At 34.6% G+C, this 17,382-nt stretch overlaps 1 long non-coding RNA gene across 1 annotated transcript; it reads left to right on the forward strand.

Annotated features, from left to right (window-relative positions):
* Nucleotides 1-2,552: 2,552 nt before the first annotated feature.
* On the forward strand, nucleotides 2,553-3,884 carry LOC147028575 (uncharacterized). The gene is made up of 3 exons (XR_015056931.1): nucleotides 2,553-2,995; nucleotides 3,413-3,470; nucleotides 3,714-3,884. It is a non-coding gene; the product is annotated as an uncharacterized LOC147028575 (long non-coding RNA).
* The last annotated feature ends 13,498 nt before the right edge of the window (nucleotides 3,885-17,382 follow it).

The raw sequence follows: 17,382 nt of genomic DNA on the forward strand, positions 1-17,382 counted from the left end.
GGTAACATCCTAACAGCCTTACAGCTCTGACCACTGGTGACAGTTGGTGAGTTAGTGACTGCCTTACAGCCTTAGAACTCTGACTGCTGGTGACATTTGGTGAGCTGGTGAGTTGGTGACAGCCTTATAGCCTTCCAGCTCTGACCGCTGGTGACAGTTGGTGAGCTGCTCCTGACGGTGGGTTACGATAGGACCATTCCTGCTGGTTCTGCTCGGGACCTGCTCTTGGCGTACCTGATTCTTGGCATCACTGATTCCTGGGGGTGACGATATGACGTCGATTGGTGTTCGAGCCTGTTTGCGAGTGGGTGTATGGCAAGCCAGGGTGCTAGCAAAGGACCAAGGCATGCTCACACATTTCAGAACATCTTATTTGACACACAACTTCTACCTTGGTCAGCTGAGATCGGATTTCTTTCCCCCCTGAATGATCTGCTGGGCAGCCTTGTCTTGTGTTTAATCGTTATGTAAGGCATAGTGATAAGCATCTGCTCTTTGTCTGTTTTTCTATCAATGCCTGTTTAATTCTATATTTGCTTGAGATTATTTTGATTGATTTGAATTTTCCTATTTTCACAACAAATAAATAAAAAGTTCTTCTGTTTATTTATTTTTCTTATGAATAAATTCCTTGTTGATGTTTCAACCTGTCCATGCTTCTCCTTTCCTTCCATTGATCCAGCATTGTCCGAACCTAGATAGACTGGGAGGTCATTCCCAAACTAATTAACCGGTCATAGTCAGCACGCACCAGCGGTAAATGCTCGGCCGCCCTACTTAAGATCTAATCAAAATAAGATTGGTGCTTTGCCGAGGGTGCGCTCCCCGTTCAGGAAGCCACGTGGCCTCGAGTTAAACGGCAAAATTAGACGGTGAACACTGGAACTCATAGTTAACTGATTGGTGTTCATAGTTGTAAAGCAAACCCACCTACCATGAAGTTAATTGTGAGTGGTGGCCCCAGGTCCAGCTATTCTGAGGAGAAACAGAGATTAACCCCCTCATAATACACTCGGTACTCATGGCCATAACTATATGCTCCTACTGAGACAACACCCGGTCAAGCAAGAAAGAAAATAATTAATTGATCAATTGATTAATCAATAAATGAAAAATACTCTTTATAGTCAAATCACTTGGTCACGGTCATGTCCAAATAGCAGCTTCCTCGCTCGAAAAGGTCCCTGAGATATTGCCAGGATGAGAAATATAATAAATAAATAATTATAAAGTAATTAATCATTTAATTGATTAATCTGGAAATAAAAAATAGCGTTTTTGCCAAAGCATATCTTCACTTTTGTCTCCAAGTTTCAGCTTCCTCGCTCAAAGGATGGCTGAGATATCACCCGGACAAACAAGAAAACAAGAAAACACGCTGGGAGGCGGCGATGGGTCGCCGAGCATGGAAACGATAAGATATAGAGCAAAATGGATGTCATATTGCGGATAGGGAATCACCTTAAGATTATGCATATCAGTAGGGTGGATTTTCTTGTTCTGGCTCACTTTTCCCCATGTAAATGAATGGGGGATTTTCAGCGATTCCCTTTTTTTTCCCTAAAAATAAACCCCCTTTTTATCCGTTTTTCCCTGCTGTGCAGGGGTTTGGCTTTTTGTGAGGCAATGTTTTATGGCCGGATGCCCTTCCTGGTCGCCTCTTACGACACACAGGGATATGGTACACCTATTCTAACCGGGGCATACACCGGGACCAGTACACTGGCACTCATTTCGCCGACCTCGGAAGGATGACAGGCTGAGTCAACCCCCTAGTGTTAATTCAGCAGCCAACGGGACTTGAACTCAGGACACTGGGATCCCAAGCCGCCACCCTAACCACTAAGCCAACACCAGGCTTTGTAGGTATATATATTATATATATATATATATATATATTATATATATATATATATATATATATATATATATATATATATATATATATGTTATATATATATATATATATATATATATATATATATATATATATATATATATATATATATATATATATATATATATACAAGTTATTATATTATATATATAACCAGGCTATCCCAAGGTATATTTATTTGTCTCCCCTTTTAACCTGGGCGTTGAACAGCTCACTCATTGAACCTATAAAGATTTGTTCATTCTCAAATTCCTTCAATAGTTTAATTTTCTTTGCACAATAATCCTCATCTAAAATATTGACAAACAAAACATTTGAATCTTTATATTTTTTAAGATACCCCTTTTGTGCCATTACGAAATGATAAACTTCTCTTAATGATCTCAACTGACCACCTCCTGAGCCACATATCATTTTGAGATTATAGTAAATTGTTTCAAATGTTTTCAGTTCATGCCGTGAAAATGAGGAAGTGTTTTTTTGACACGGTCGTGCTGTGTGAATGAGGAAGTGGTTTTAGACAGTCATGCTGTGAAAAAACAGGAACTATTCTGTGAGACAAGGTCTCGTGTTTATATTTTATCTCAGAACACGAACTGAAAACATTTGAATCAAAACCATTTTAAGTATGTTTTTGAAATGATTCATACAATTTGAGAATATATCTCCCAGTTATTTTCCAAGCTGTCATTTCCTGTGGCCGCACCCAATGCTTAGGTAATTTCCTCGTCGTTGCCTTATAAGTGATTCGCCAGACAAAGTTTCTGCCAGACGGGATTTTCATTTTTACAACTGAGACATGGACTCACTCTCTTCCGATGAACAAAACAGCTCACTACAAAGTTGGTAAGTTTGTGTATGGTTTTCTCTTTGAACGATGAAGCAAATGATTATAAATTAAATCATGATAATTCTGATATATTTTTTTTTTCCTGACAGGTCGTTGGAAGAAATTGAGTTTACATATCACGATGAGGTGCATCAAATGAATACTCTTATTGAAGAGATCAATGATTTTAGAAGAGAATTGAAAGACATTTATAATGAGTGGTACGAAGTCTTATCACGGCCTCTGATCTCGAATGAATTAAACCAATGGTGAGACACGTGTGTGTGTGTGTGTGTGTGTGTGTGTGTGTGTGTGTGTGTGTGTGTGTGTGTGTGTGTGTGTGTGTGTGTGTGTGTGTGTCTCTCTCTCTGTCTGTCTTTCTACCTACCTCTCTCTGCTCTTATTGAAGAGGTCAATGATTTATAATGACTGGTACGAAGTCTTATCACGGCCTCTGATCTCGAATGAATTAAACCAATGGTGAGACACGTGTGTGTGTGTGTGTATATATATATATATGTGTGTCTGTGTGTGTATATATATGTGTGTGTGTGTGTGTGTGTGTGTGTGTGTGTGTGTGTGTGTGTGTGTGTGTGTGTGTGTGTGTGTGTGTGTGTGTGTGTGTGTCTGTTTGTATCTCTCTCTGTCTGTCTCTTCATCTATACCCTTGACTTTTTTTTTTTCAGCATTATCACACAACATCAGCTGTTGAAGCAATCTTGTACAACACATGATTTTCTGGAGGTAAATGTTTCTGAATTATTATTAATATCACTCTCTCTTTAGAATGTCGTCTTATGTTGGTTGCATCATTAGTTTGGACGCGGTTTTGTCAGTACACTGGAATTCATTTTATTGACCTTGAAAGGATGACAGGCTGAGTCGGCCTCCTGGTGTGTTAATTCAGTGGTCAACGAGGCTTACTCATATTACCATGTAATTATCTTTATAAAACCTAATTATTATCCACTTTTTGTTTCAAAACAGAATATGGTGTTTGAGTTTCGAAATCACAAGACATCTGAAGAAGATTGCTGGGAAAGATTATACATTCTCGCAAATGAATATTTAATATTTTCAATATTAATAAATTATATTTGTTTTGTTTACAATTACTTGATTCTGAATTTCAAGAAGAGGATCAAGACATGAACGAGAGGGAGGGGTTTGGGGGGTGGGGGGGAGGGGGGTAGGAGCGCGCCCCCAGTGTCCCATCACTCCCTCATCCCATCCCCCCCCTCCCCACGTGTGTGTGTGGGGAAGGGTGGGGGTGGGATGAGGGAGGTGGTGGGTCAAAGGTGGGGGCGCACAGGGGGATGAGGGGGTGGGGCTTGTGTGGGTGGGGTTTATGTGGGAGAGGCTTGTGTGGGCGGGGTGTGTGTGGGCGGGGCTTGTGTGTGGGCAGGGTTTATGTGGGCAGGGTTTATGTGGGCAGGGTTTATGTGGGCAGGGTTTATGTGGGCGGAGCTTGTGTGGGAGGGGAGAATGTGGCTGAGGCTTGTGTGGTTGAGGTTTGTGTGGATAAATGGATGGGTGGATGGGTGGATGAGTGGAGCTTGTGTGGATGGGTGGATAATTTTTTAATTATATAAACATGTTGTGTGTGGAGAACTAATTAACTAATCACTAATTATGTGAATATGATGAATATGGGTGGAGCTTGTGTGGGGTTTGTGTGTGTGGAGCTTGTGTGGGGTGGAGTTTTTGTGTGTGTGGGGTTTGTGTGGAGCTTGTGTGGGGTTTGTGTGTGGTGGGGTTTGTGTGGGGTTTGTGTGGGCGGGGCTTGTGTGGGCGGAGTCAAAAAGCGGCGGAGTCAAAAAATTTCAATTTATCTTTGTCTTTTGTAATTCCTGTGAATAAAATGAACCTAAAATCTCTTCCCCTTCCAAATCATATATTTTATAAGTCCAAGGAACCGTATCTATTACATCAACAATTTAAAAAAGTTCTTTCGTCCATCGTTCAGAAAAACCCTTTTCAAAATGAGATTTCCACCTATATATTCTTACGATATCACCAACTTTGAACTTAGGTTTTCTGACATTAATCTCTTTTTCATATTTTAATTTTGTAAATGTTTCTGATGGTTTCATATTTGTTGACGTGTGAATCGTGTCATTATACTTATCCACAATATCCTGAATAAAAGATGACCATTGTTGTGAACCGAGTTGTGTGAATTTTTTATATAGTCTCTCTTTTAAGGTACGATTAAAACGTTCAACAACAACTGCCTTCCCTTCATTAAAGGTACTGTATAATGTAATACTGTTATTTTTTAGAAAATTCATAAATGTCTTGTTATAAAACTCTCTACCCTCATCAGTCCACAATTTTTTAGGTTTTCTCTTACTTTTATTAAATATCTGTTGAAAGGCTAACATAAGAGTATTACCTGTTTTGTTTTTTAATGGGACAACCCACGCATATCTACTCCTCAAATCAATAACGGATAAAGCATACTTGTACCCCTTATCATTATTAAGTTCAATCAAATCAGCAGACCAGATATAATCAACTTCCTTGGAATAAACTTTCCTTCTCTGAAACTTTGTGAATATTGGTTTATGTAATTCATCAGCTAATTGCTCTTCAGTCTTAATGACATCATTAGAGCCTATAAGTTTTTTGAATTTCCAAGACCAAGTTTCAATTTAGCACTGATCATCTTCTTCACAATGAACCGATCAACTTTTTCTCTCAAGGTTGGATTTTGTATCAGAGACAAATTATACAACATTTCTCTATCGGCTTCATGCTTTTCTTCCAACGTTGTGGTATTCCCATAATCAATATCGTGTCTCATGCACACTTCATCAACTCTATTGATAGGCTTACTCCAGAATTTAGGATTGTCTACCTCATCTAATCTTTTATCTAAGTTTGTGCCTGGACCACAGAAAGAATACCCTGGAAGATGTAATTCCCCTAGTATTCCAGTAGTTGTAAATTTACTTCCTGATAAAAACTTTTGTATATCTCCTCCTCGTTTGTGTTTGGAGATAAATTGATTTTTTTTTGAACCACACACCGAACATATACCTTTTTGTATAACCCTGTTATTTTTACTTTTAATATATGAAATATTTTTAGTATTAGTTTTCTTTTTACATTTGAGACAATAACTCAGTTATTTATGTGAAAAAGTCCTGCAGAGTGCAAAAACCTTTTTAGTTTCCAACATGCACATTTGAATCTTAATTTTTAAAACATAAAGAATCCTTAGAAATGCCTTCACTCTCTCCTCAATTTATTTAAGAAAAAAATAAAAATGAAAAACTTGAATTAAAATGAATAGCTTGGCGATGTCAATAGTCTTGAAGAAAATATTGCAAATAGACTTGTCAATTCTTTGTTTTCCTCCTCGGTGGGTTGAGTTATTTTCTGTAATACCACCAATCTTTTTTGAATCTCACTGGTTTCCATATTTTGACATTTATTTTGTCTCGCTCTTTCCTCCCTCTCCTCCCTCTCTCTCTTCTCTCTTTCCTCCCTCTCTCTCTTCTCTCTCTTCTCCCTTTCATCCCTCTCTCTCTCTTCTCTCTTTCCTCCCTCTCTCTTCTCTCTTTCCTCCCTCTCTCTCTTCTCTCTTTCCTCCTTCTCTTTCTTCTCCCTCTCCTCCTTCTCTCTCTTCTCCTTTTCCTCCTCTTCCCTCTCTTCTTCAACTCCTTCCTCATCCCTTATTATCCTTGAATCGCTTACACCCCATATATTATACATATATTCATCAGGATTTCTTGTTATTCCTGTATCCAAAATAATTTTTTTTACAACAGGAAACCAATAAAATTTCTTTTGAATTTCTAAAAGAGCCTTACCTTTTCTTAACTTTATAATTTTTTCATTATTTAACATTTTCATTAAATCTAAAGTTGTCGGTTTATCAATATCAGCATAATGCCAATCTTTTATTGAAAATACCTCATTTTTATGTTGTAGAACATATTTATTAAAATACCGAATACCCTTTTCTTGAAGGTATGCTTGGACACAGAAATGATAATTTTCTTGAAGCCTTCTTGCTGTCATTTATGTATTAGAAATATATGTTAGAATAATATTATGGCACGAAACACCTCCCCATCTTCCCATAGTTAAATAATTTTGTATTTCCTTACTTATTATATATAATCCTGTTTTTTCTGTTTTCATGAGATAAACAAGGGCAAAACCATTATTATATTTACCCTTATTAAATTCTTTTATTTGTTGTTTACTAATCGTGGACCCACAAAACTCATTCTCGATACCAAGTGGATAATATTCTTCCTTACGAGACTGATTTAATTGTTCCAGGTCTTCGAGGTTAATTTTAAATGACCAATTATACCCTAAATCATTCATATCATACCCCCATTGTTCTATTCTCATACAAACGATACGCCCTTCTTTATAAAAAATTATTTTAATTCGAACTGTGAATTCTGTATGACCTGGAGATAATATCAACACTTCTGTATCTTTGGAATACACGGCCGTTTTATTTTAGGATATATATTGTGATAAATCGCTTAATCTCACCAAGTCATTCGCGTCAGTCGGGCTTGGATAATTTTTTAATTTATAAGCATTTTTCATGTTAATATTTTTGGTTATATTATATTTATGTCGTTCAGCCTGTGCCTTTGTGTAATAATTTGATAAATCAATATCCAGTTCTTGAGATACACCAAAGATAGAACCATCTTTACCAACATAAGTCATTTATATTAGATTAAAAATAATATCATAAATTTTTTTATTTTTGTTGAGTTGAAATAACACATATAGACATAATTGACCACAACACTTGGAATTTAATTCTTGGACTTGAAATGTTTGATAAACACCATTCTGTAAGAATTTTATGACTTCAACAGGTGGTGGAAGACCAAACTATCAAAATAATATTTGTCTTGACTATTAAAAATACAAACCCAATGAGAACCGTTCCCATTATTATCTTCTAAGTTCATAATAATATTCTTTGTATGTTTCGGCACATTTGTTAATTCATCTCTCATACAAATAACCACATTATGAATTTTTAATTTCTTACAATATTTAACAAGTTGCAAATTTGATGTTGTATTCTTTCCAAATTCTTTCAACCACTCATCAATGCTCATTTATTTATTAGAAAGATATAATCCATTACCTCTTTTCGTTAATTTTACACCTGCTTGTGCTATAGAAGAAAGCATATCTCCAACTAACAATCTCGCTTTATCAGGCAGACCTTCAAGTTTTATCAGCAAAATCTACAATTACACCACTTCCACTAATTTGTTTCTCCAACTCTTTGTTATGTCTTTCCAATTATTTTTGAGCCTGGAGTTGAGCCTTCCTTTCGTTGGCAGTTTTCACCGCTGTTGAAATACCACCCGTCAATGCTCCAACCGCACTTAAACCAGCAAATAAAGGAATTAGAAATGGGAGAAATCCTCCACTCGTCTCTCTTATTAAATATTTCTTCAACATTGGTTTTGTCATTTTAATTTTAAGTGAGCCAGTGTCATTCAAGATTTTAACCTGTTCTCTTGTGAGCAAAACATCAATTCTTACTGCTCCTTTTCTCTGAATTGTATTAACGTTAATCGTACAAGGCTTTTGATTTTGAACACAAGATGATAGTTTATGAAGATTGATTTGATTAACATATACCCCAGTTGGTACTTTGCCACTCATTTATTTAACAAAAAATTATGTGAGACTAATCATCACACCATTATCTGTATTAATCTGCAATTCTGTTTCTTCCAAAAGCAAACAATATGTATCAACTTCTTCACTCTCTCCTCTTTCAATGTATAGGGAAGTATCCACTCGATTAGACTTTATAGTTTCCTTTTGAGCGCTCAGGTCAAACGCATAGATTGTATACAAACTTTTAAATGCTGTCATATCCAAAATAGGTTCTTTATTTCCATTACTTTCACACACCTTTTGGTAAGACTTGTATGCTTCAGCAAAATCATTTTTTTCCCAATTAATTTCCAATCTATCTCGTGGATAAAATGTTCCATCTAGAGAAACGCGAAGTTGTTTCACCTTAGCATTATCACTCAATGCATTATTCTTATCAGTCGCAGTATCACCATCTGGCTTTTTAAAAATCATCCACAGATATCGTGGCTTTCCTTCCAGAACACCCAAATTCCACGTGTAAGTAGTTTGGTTGAGTTTAACGTGTTGACATCTTCTTTTGAGGTATGATACACTGAGTGGTTTCTTTGAGTTAAGTCTTCGATTCAACATCTCTTCTGTTTTAAGATTAGGAGTATATTCACTGATATACCAACTCATCTCCTCAATTACAAATTTATTCTGTTCACCAAAAGCACTACCAACACCAAAAAGCAATCTATTTTCATTATCATTCCTTTGTAGTTGAAATCTAATTTTAAGACCATACAGAACTTTATCATGATCACAAAATCCAAATATACCTTTAAGACGAACTGCCACAGTAAAACTATTTTCTGCTTTTGTATCGTCATACATTCCTTTCCTTTGAGTATATCCAGGGTCTGTGTTTGTTCCCGTTGACATATCAGGAATAAAACCTTCGACAGACCCCTTTCCCATTCTATCACTGAATGTATAGAGTGTAAATTTCATCATTTCAGATACAGCAGAGACATAATCAACCGCTTCAACTTCTTGTGTTCCAATATACAAACGCACACTATCAAACATTTTCCAGAAGAAATCATTTACAAGTGTAGCGTTTGTGTTATTCCCAGCTTTATTGAATTTAAATTTACACAACAAGAAACTTTCGGAGAGATTCAAATAGGTTTGTTGATTATTTATTTCAAAACTTTTTGTACCATTCGTATTCCAGTCTGTTCCAGTTATTGCATTTACCTTGAAGTAATCTTCTTTTTTAGTGGAGTTTGAGATAATAATAGTATCATCCAAATCATAGATACTATCAATTGCTTCCATACTTGTATTTATTTAGGAAAAAATATGTTAAACCTTTTGAAACCCTGATCCAAGTATTTGAATTATTTTCTGTCGTTCTTGGGGGGACAACTGAGTTTTGCCTTTCTTAATTTCTTTTATAGCTTGTAATTTATGAGATTCCTTCTGGGCATCTTTTATGCTCTTTACAGCACCTGCTACAATTCCCACAGCAGAAGCAGTTGAACCAATTATATCTTTATGTTTAAGAATAGTTGAACCAATACCCATTAGAGTATCAATTATCCCATCTCCTCTAAATTGATGTCCAACACCCCTTTGTCTCTTAGGTTTATAGTATCCTCTACCAAGATGCATACCTTCACCCTTGTAGTATGGGGAAAGGAACATCCCATCCCCTGTAATTATTTTATATTTTCCCAACTCGTGTTTCCTCACAATAACCATCGTATTTATTTATTGGAAAACTTCACGTAGGTGAATTCTGATGGATATAACTTCTCCATTAAAAGAAATCACACGATTATCTTGGTCGGTTATCCTAAAATTTACTCTGTGTGTGGTTTTTCCTGACACAGGTAGATAAACCAAATTTTTAGGTTCCATATTGAATTTATAACCAATTGGGGTTGAGTATGCGCTGAATGAAAATATTGTATTTGTTTTTTTTCCATCATTATAAGCACCATCAATCAAATCACAGTGAATTAACACTGAATTTATTCCTGAGGATATTTGAATGACATTATCACTGTAAAACGTCCCATTAGTTTCAATCTTTTTTGAGGAGAAACCCAATAACTCTCTAAATGAATTATCAATTGTGAAATCAACCTTGTAGTTATTTTTAACTTTAATCGTTGATTTTGAAGTATGTTTTTGAATGTCTATAACAATATTTTTTGGTTCATCACCCTGTTCTTTCATAAGACGAGCAATTTCGGAAGATATTTGAGAAATCTCATATGCTCCGGGTGAGACTGTTATCGTTTTGTATCCACTTCCCGGATTATAACTAAACTTGTCATTTTTCTTGCTTATATTAAATAAGGTATTATAAGTTTCCATGGACAATAAAGATGCCTCATATTCTTTTGTTGTGTCAAGTTGTAGTGGGTATGGGAATGAAGATGTGTGGTCGCTTGTTGTGAAATTCAAACTCAGGATTGTGCTTCTCATTTTATTTAATATGAGATAAAATGTCTTTATATTGAGATTTATTAATTATTTTCATGTTCATCAACTGGTCTAAAATGGCTGATGCTTCATTAAAACAATTGTTATTTCCAGCCTTCTTACTACCTAACAACAATAACAGTCTATTAACTAATTGCGATGGGTCATTTGGAAGAAAACTAACACCTGAACCAAGGATACTTAAAGCCTGAATAATGTGTTTCTCCTTCTCATTCTTCCTACTTTTACCAGAAAGAATAACCTTATAATTTAGAGTGTTCAGCAGATCAATATATACTCTATCATCATTATTTTCCATATCCAATGGTTTATCAATATACTTTGATTCATCCCTCACAGTTGAACCTTGTCTTCCATCTTTTGTGAGAAGAAACATTAATCTCGGAGTTAGTTTAACAGGGGGTTGAGCAGAACCCAAGAACCTTAATTCATCATTAAATATCAATACCTTTTCTTGAAGAAGATGAAATATTGCTGGTTGTTCTGTTGGAATGAGTCCTGCTTTGGTTTGTGAATCCTCTGAATATTTATTGTTTTGAACAGCATTCACAATATAATCAGGGGGTTGATTAATCTCTTCCAGTTGTTGAAATAAACCTTCATCATCATATTCTAATTCTCCGAAATGCTCTAATTCTTCCTCCGTCATTTGATCAAAATCTTTTAACATTTTAAGTTTTTTAGGAGTATATTCTACTGTGGGAACTGTGGAAACATCTTTCATTTTTTATTGGGAAGTTTTTAAAAGTGGTTTAAAAAATTTCTCTTGTTTTCTTTCAAATGCTTCTTCGCCCGTTAGTTTCTGTCTGCGTTTCTTCTTTATGTCTTCCTGTTGTTTTACAACTTTTGAAACCAACTCTTGATGTTCCTTAAATCTTCTTGCTCTTTCTTTTGCATCCATTTATTTATTGTAAAATATAATTTAATGAATTGTAAAGATCAACAGGGAAATTTTCCTTTTCTTCATCATTCAAGTAGATGTGTTCAAATAAATCCTTTTCTTTAAATATTTCATCAAATTCTTTATTAACATTAATGCGAGTTGTAATTTCTTCTTCACTAATACTTGCATCTCTGCTTTTCATACGTTTGCGTTGAGTTTCTTCATCAACATCAAAACCGAATGATAAAATCTTCACTCCACTCAGATGTTTAATAATTTGTCTCGTTCCTTCTGGATTAGTTTCTAATATCCCAACACCACCAGATTTTAGTTTCCTTAACTCACTCTTACAATGTGAATATTTTGTTGTACCAAGAGAAACCTCCTCAAACATTTGACCTTCATTCCTCAATCGCATATGTTCCTCCACTGAAATATAGTGATAATCTTCACCTTTTACTTCTCCAGGTCTTATTGCTCTAGTTGTTGTTGATACAATGCGTATCACGGGGTGTTTTTCAAGTAAATTTACAATATTCTCATTTGTACTACACAAGAACCTTGATTTATGAAAGTTTTTTCCAGAAGCAGATTTACCCACAAGATTTACAATCATAGTTGTCATTTATATCATGCTTCCTCCTCGGTGGGTTGAGTTATTTTCTGTAATACCACCAATCTTTTTTGAATCTCACTGGTTTCCATATTTTGACATTTATTTTGTCTCGCTCTTTCCTCCCTCTCCTCCCTCTCTCTCCTCTCTTTCCTCCCTCTCTCTCTCTTCTCTCTCTTCTCCCTTTCATCCCTCTCTCTCTCTTCTCTCTATGTTTTTGTAATTAGGGCTTCAAGCATGGCTGAAGCCCTATTGAATTCGTTAGTATTATTATTATTATTATTATTATTATTATTATTATTATTATTATAACGGGTTTTTATGTTCTCCTGACCGATTTTGTGGCGGATCTGGAGGGAAAACTGTCAGATGAAATTCAACGAAACTTAACAGGATTATTACTCACCACCTGAAGTTTATACTATGAAACATTTGATGACGTAGGTCACGTGGTATGGCAGCCATATTTGATTTTATCCAAAACCTAAAAACATCTTCTTCTCCAGAAGGGATAATCAGACAGCCTCAATCTTTTGCACACATTTGCTAAGTTCGATGCTAATGTGAATTTGTTAATTTGGTCGAAATCGTTACATAATTAATATGATTTAAAATGATGCCGATTCGCCTCATTAAATATGCAAAATATGCAAATGAGAGTTGAAAAAATTTAATGACAGATTTCGATAGTACCGAAACAGGGGACTCCCAATATAGTTATACTATGTCTGTATTTGACCCCAGTGAGCCCCCAGCGCCCCCCAAAGTTGAAAATGACCCATTTTTGAAATGTCATAAAATGAAAACAACGCTTGGAGTAAATTCAATGAAACTTATCCATTAAATTAATCTCCACCTGAAGTTTATACTTTAAAAATTTTGATGACGTAGGTCACGTGGTATGGTGGCCATATTGGATTTTATCCAAAACCTAAAAACATCTTCTTCTCCAGAAGGGATAATCTGACAGCCTCAATCTTTTGCACACATTTGCTAAGTTCCATGCTAATGTTAATTTGTTAATTTGGTCGAAATCGTTATTTAATTTATATGATTTTAAATGATGCCGATTTGCCTCATTAAATATGCAAAATATGCAAATGATAGTTGAAAAAATGTAATGACAAATTTAGATAGCACATAAACAGGGGACTCCCAATATATTTATACTATGTCTGTATTTGACCCCAGTGAGCCCCCAGAGCCCCCCAAAGTTGAAAATGACCAATTTTTGAAATGTCATAAAATGAAAACAACGCTTGGATGAAATTCAATGAAACTTATCCATTGAATAACTCTCCACCTGAAGTTTATACTTTGAAAATTTTGATGACGTAGGTCACGTGGTCTGGCGGCCATATTGGATTTTCTCCAAAACCTAAAAACATCTTCTTCTCCAGAAGGGGTAATACGACAGCCTCAAACTTTTGCACACATTTGCAAGGTTCCATTGGAATGTTAAGTTGTTAATTTCGTCAAAATCGTTGCATAATTTATATGATTAAAATGATGCCGATTCGTCTCATTAAATATGCCAAATATGCAAATGAGAGTTGAAAAAATTTAATGACAGATTCTGATAGGCCTTGAAGAGGGGACTCCAAATATGTTTACGCTATTTCTGTATTTTACCCCAGTGAGGCCCCAGAGCCCCCCAAAATTTAAAATCACCCATTTTTGACATGTCGTAAAATGAAAACCAAAGAAGACAGACAAAAAGTGACCACAAATTCTGGAAGATATTTTAACGTTCTACAAGTTCGCCATTTACATTAATATGCAAATGTGGAGTTATTGGACTTTTTTGAGGACTTGAAAATTTGTCCAGCCTCGATTTGTCCAACGTGAAGTTTCTTTCTCTATCATGTATTGCTATGGGCTTTTCAATCCTTCATTGAGATAACATGAGGGACCCCGTAGCTGGGCCACATTGCAGATTTGAACTAACTTTCTAACTCGGAAAACCCACATCATGTGACAGGGTGATGGTGTTGAAATTTGTTAAAATGGAGGCACGCCTTGAAGCCCGGGATTACTGGTTTACCAGTTTTAATTATATATGTAATTATATATGTAATTGTTTATAAAACAAAATATATCCCTTAATATCTCATCTTGTTTCACAACAATATATTTATATTTTTCAGTCGTGTGCTTCATGTAATCCTCAAATTTCTTTTTACTACATAATGTAGAACAATTATCTCTCCAAAAATTATTGATATCTATTGAATTTCACTTGAATAAATTAAAAGTATTAGCATTGTTTCTGATGGAACGACGAGGAAGTTGAAAGTACGATTGACTAAGATAAATACAATTACAAGAAGAATGTCTCCCTCTTGTGTAGTAGCTGTCCATTACCGTTTGGTTTCTCTCATTAACACAATCATCAAAGATAACGAGGTTCTTTTTTGATTTATCCAAATCTTGGGGAGACGGTATATCATCCGTATTATCACTAAGAATACAAGTTATCGGATTTGATTTATTTTTACATCTCTGTGTATCACAAAATAGTTGAATTATATCTTCAATGTTATAATCATTTCGGTTTTTTTGACGTTTAAATAAACCGATTATATCTTCTTTTTGAAGACCAGCATTAAAACCTTGTGAGAGTAGTTGATACTCTGGTTGAAAACTCGACTTTGTGAAAATTATTAAATTATCATAATCTAAAAAGTTGGGAGTGAGGAGCATTTTTAAAAGTAAGCAGGTTTTTCCACATCCACTTGAACCAACTATGAGACATCTTAATGAATTTGGGAGATTTTTATGGTTGTTAAATTTTATCTTATTTTCCCAAATGGGTAAAAAATCATTCATTTATATATTTGGAAAACAGGTTATTTAATTTATTATTGGCTTTTTTAGAAACTCTATATTTTATCCTAAGTTCAGGTTTAATTTCAAGATAATCCATTATTTTATTTATACAATATCTTGTGTTGATATTTCCCTGAAAATTACATCCATGAATAATATATAACAACAATCCTTTGAACATTTCTCTTATACGTTCAGTTTCTTCCCTTGTAAGGAAAGGTGTGTTATCACCCTCATACTTTACATTCATTTCTCTAATCAATCTTGTAAAGTAATTCATTTTTGGTGTAAATCTAAAATAATTATTTTCCTTTTTATATTTTTTATTATCATTAATTAGAAGATAATCACAGAATATACATTGTTTATAAGCTTTTGACTCTGTGTTTAATCCTCGTCTTTCACACGCAGGACAATTCTCAAATTTGTCATATGGAGAATCAGGAAAGTCTAGCATATTTATAAAGTAAAACTTTACTTAAACTGAAATTCATCTATACTTTCAGTTGTATATTGGCTCATATTTAATAATATTACCATCGATATCGATATACTTTTTTTCATTATCAGATTCAACGACAATATTTTTTATATTAAAGGTAATTTTAAAATGATCGTGAACTACTATTGAACGAAATGTCATTTCACCTGATATATTAACATCCTTTATTTCATCAGGATTTACATCTTTAAGGTTGTTGAAAAAAATACAAATTTCTCCTTGCATATTACAGATGGTCTTATCTTTTCTTTCTAAAGCTTCATCCATAAGGTTTTTGTTTTTTGATACTTTTTCTTGTTTCATTGCTTTTTCTAGTTTTGAATATATTACCAGAAGGAGAGGAGAAACTTTTGTTTGAGATACTTTAATTGATGTTCTACCAGGTATACTAAAAGCCCTTCCACTGAAGGAAATTGAAGAACTCATATTATTTACCATAATAGTTTTTATCCAATAGTTGTCATATTTATCTTTGTTCAATTTTACATCCTTGACATATTTCTCAGTATCTTTAACAAATGAAGAGATTGATTGAAACTTGTCTTTTGTGTCTTGAAACATTGTATTTATTAAGTATGCCTGGTGTTGGCTTAATGGTTAGGGTGGTGGGCTTAGGATCCGAGAATCCTGAGTTCAAATTCCACTCGACTGTTGAATTAATACCAGGTGGGGTTGACTCTGCCTGTCATCCTTCCGAGGTCGGCAAAATGAGTGCCAGCATGCTGGTATCCTGTGTCGGAGTGGCGACCCGTCCAGGATTGTACCCAATAGCCAAGGAGACTGCTTCGGCAGCACCAACGCTCTGCACAGAGTATGGTCCCAGTGGATGGATTAAGTGAAAAAGTTGGAGGATAAAATGGTTTTAAGCACAGATTCACCTATAAATTAAACGAAATTTTCATCAAGAAAATTTTAGTTTAAGCAAAGTTTTATTATATAAATATGGTGAATACAACGTACTGCGATGTTTGTAATCACGAATATAAACATTATAAAAAACACGTTCGAACCAACAAACACACATTTAATCTATTTCATCAAATATCTCCTCTTGAGTTGGAAAGAAAACATTGTGATATCTGTTCAAAGGATGTTTTGAAGAGGAGTTATAATAAACATCTTCAATCACAAAAACACAAGAAAAATGAGTTTAAAGTAAAGGGAGACTATTATATTGAAAACACTGATGGGGCATTTAAAGGGCATATAAAAATAAGGATTTTTCAATTTGGAGAACCCGGTCCATCATCAATAGCTGAATCAATTGAAATAGTGAAACCCGATGTTGAAAAATTTATTAAAAAGACATTAAAAGAAATGAAAACTTTAAAGTTTTATATGGGAGTGAAAATGAATATGAAAAGACAAGATGAAGAACATACTCCTTATATGAGAACAGATCTTCATTTTATAACATCATTTCAAGATTTTTTGAATAGTGGGGTTTATGAAGAACTATCAAGACAAGAGGAGGATGTTGATAATACAGTGGTAGGAAGTGGATTCAATATTTAAAAAATCATCTTTTTAGATATACACATTCTAAAATCAAACCCTCCTAAAGCTTCTTCTTATATTGAATTACCAAAAGAAATAAAACTAAAGAAGGCAGTTGTTAATATTAAGAACAATGATAATAAATGTTTTCTCTGGTCTGTTCTTGCTCACTTTCATCCACCAAAATGTAATTCAGAAAGAGTAAAACAATATATGAAATATGAGA

The sequence above is a fragment of the Eptatretus burgeri genome, chromosome 4 (assembly GCF_056783735.1).
Source record: "Eptatretus burgeri isolate ZD-2024b chromosome 4, Ebu_testis_v1, whole genome shotgun sequence".
Classification (NCBI taxonomy): domain Eukaryota; kingdom Metazoa; phylum Chordata; class Myxini; order Myxiniformes; family Myxinidae; genus Eptatretus; species Eptatretus burgeri.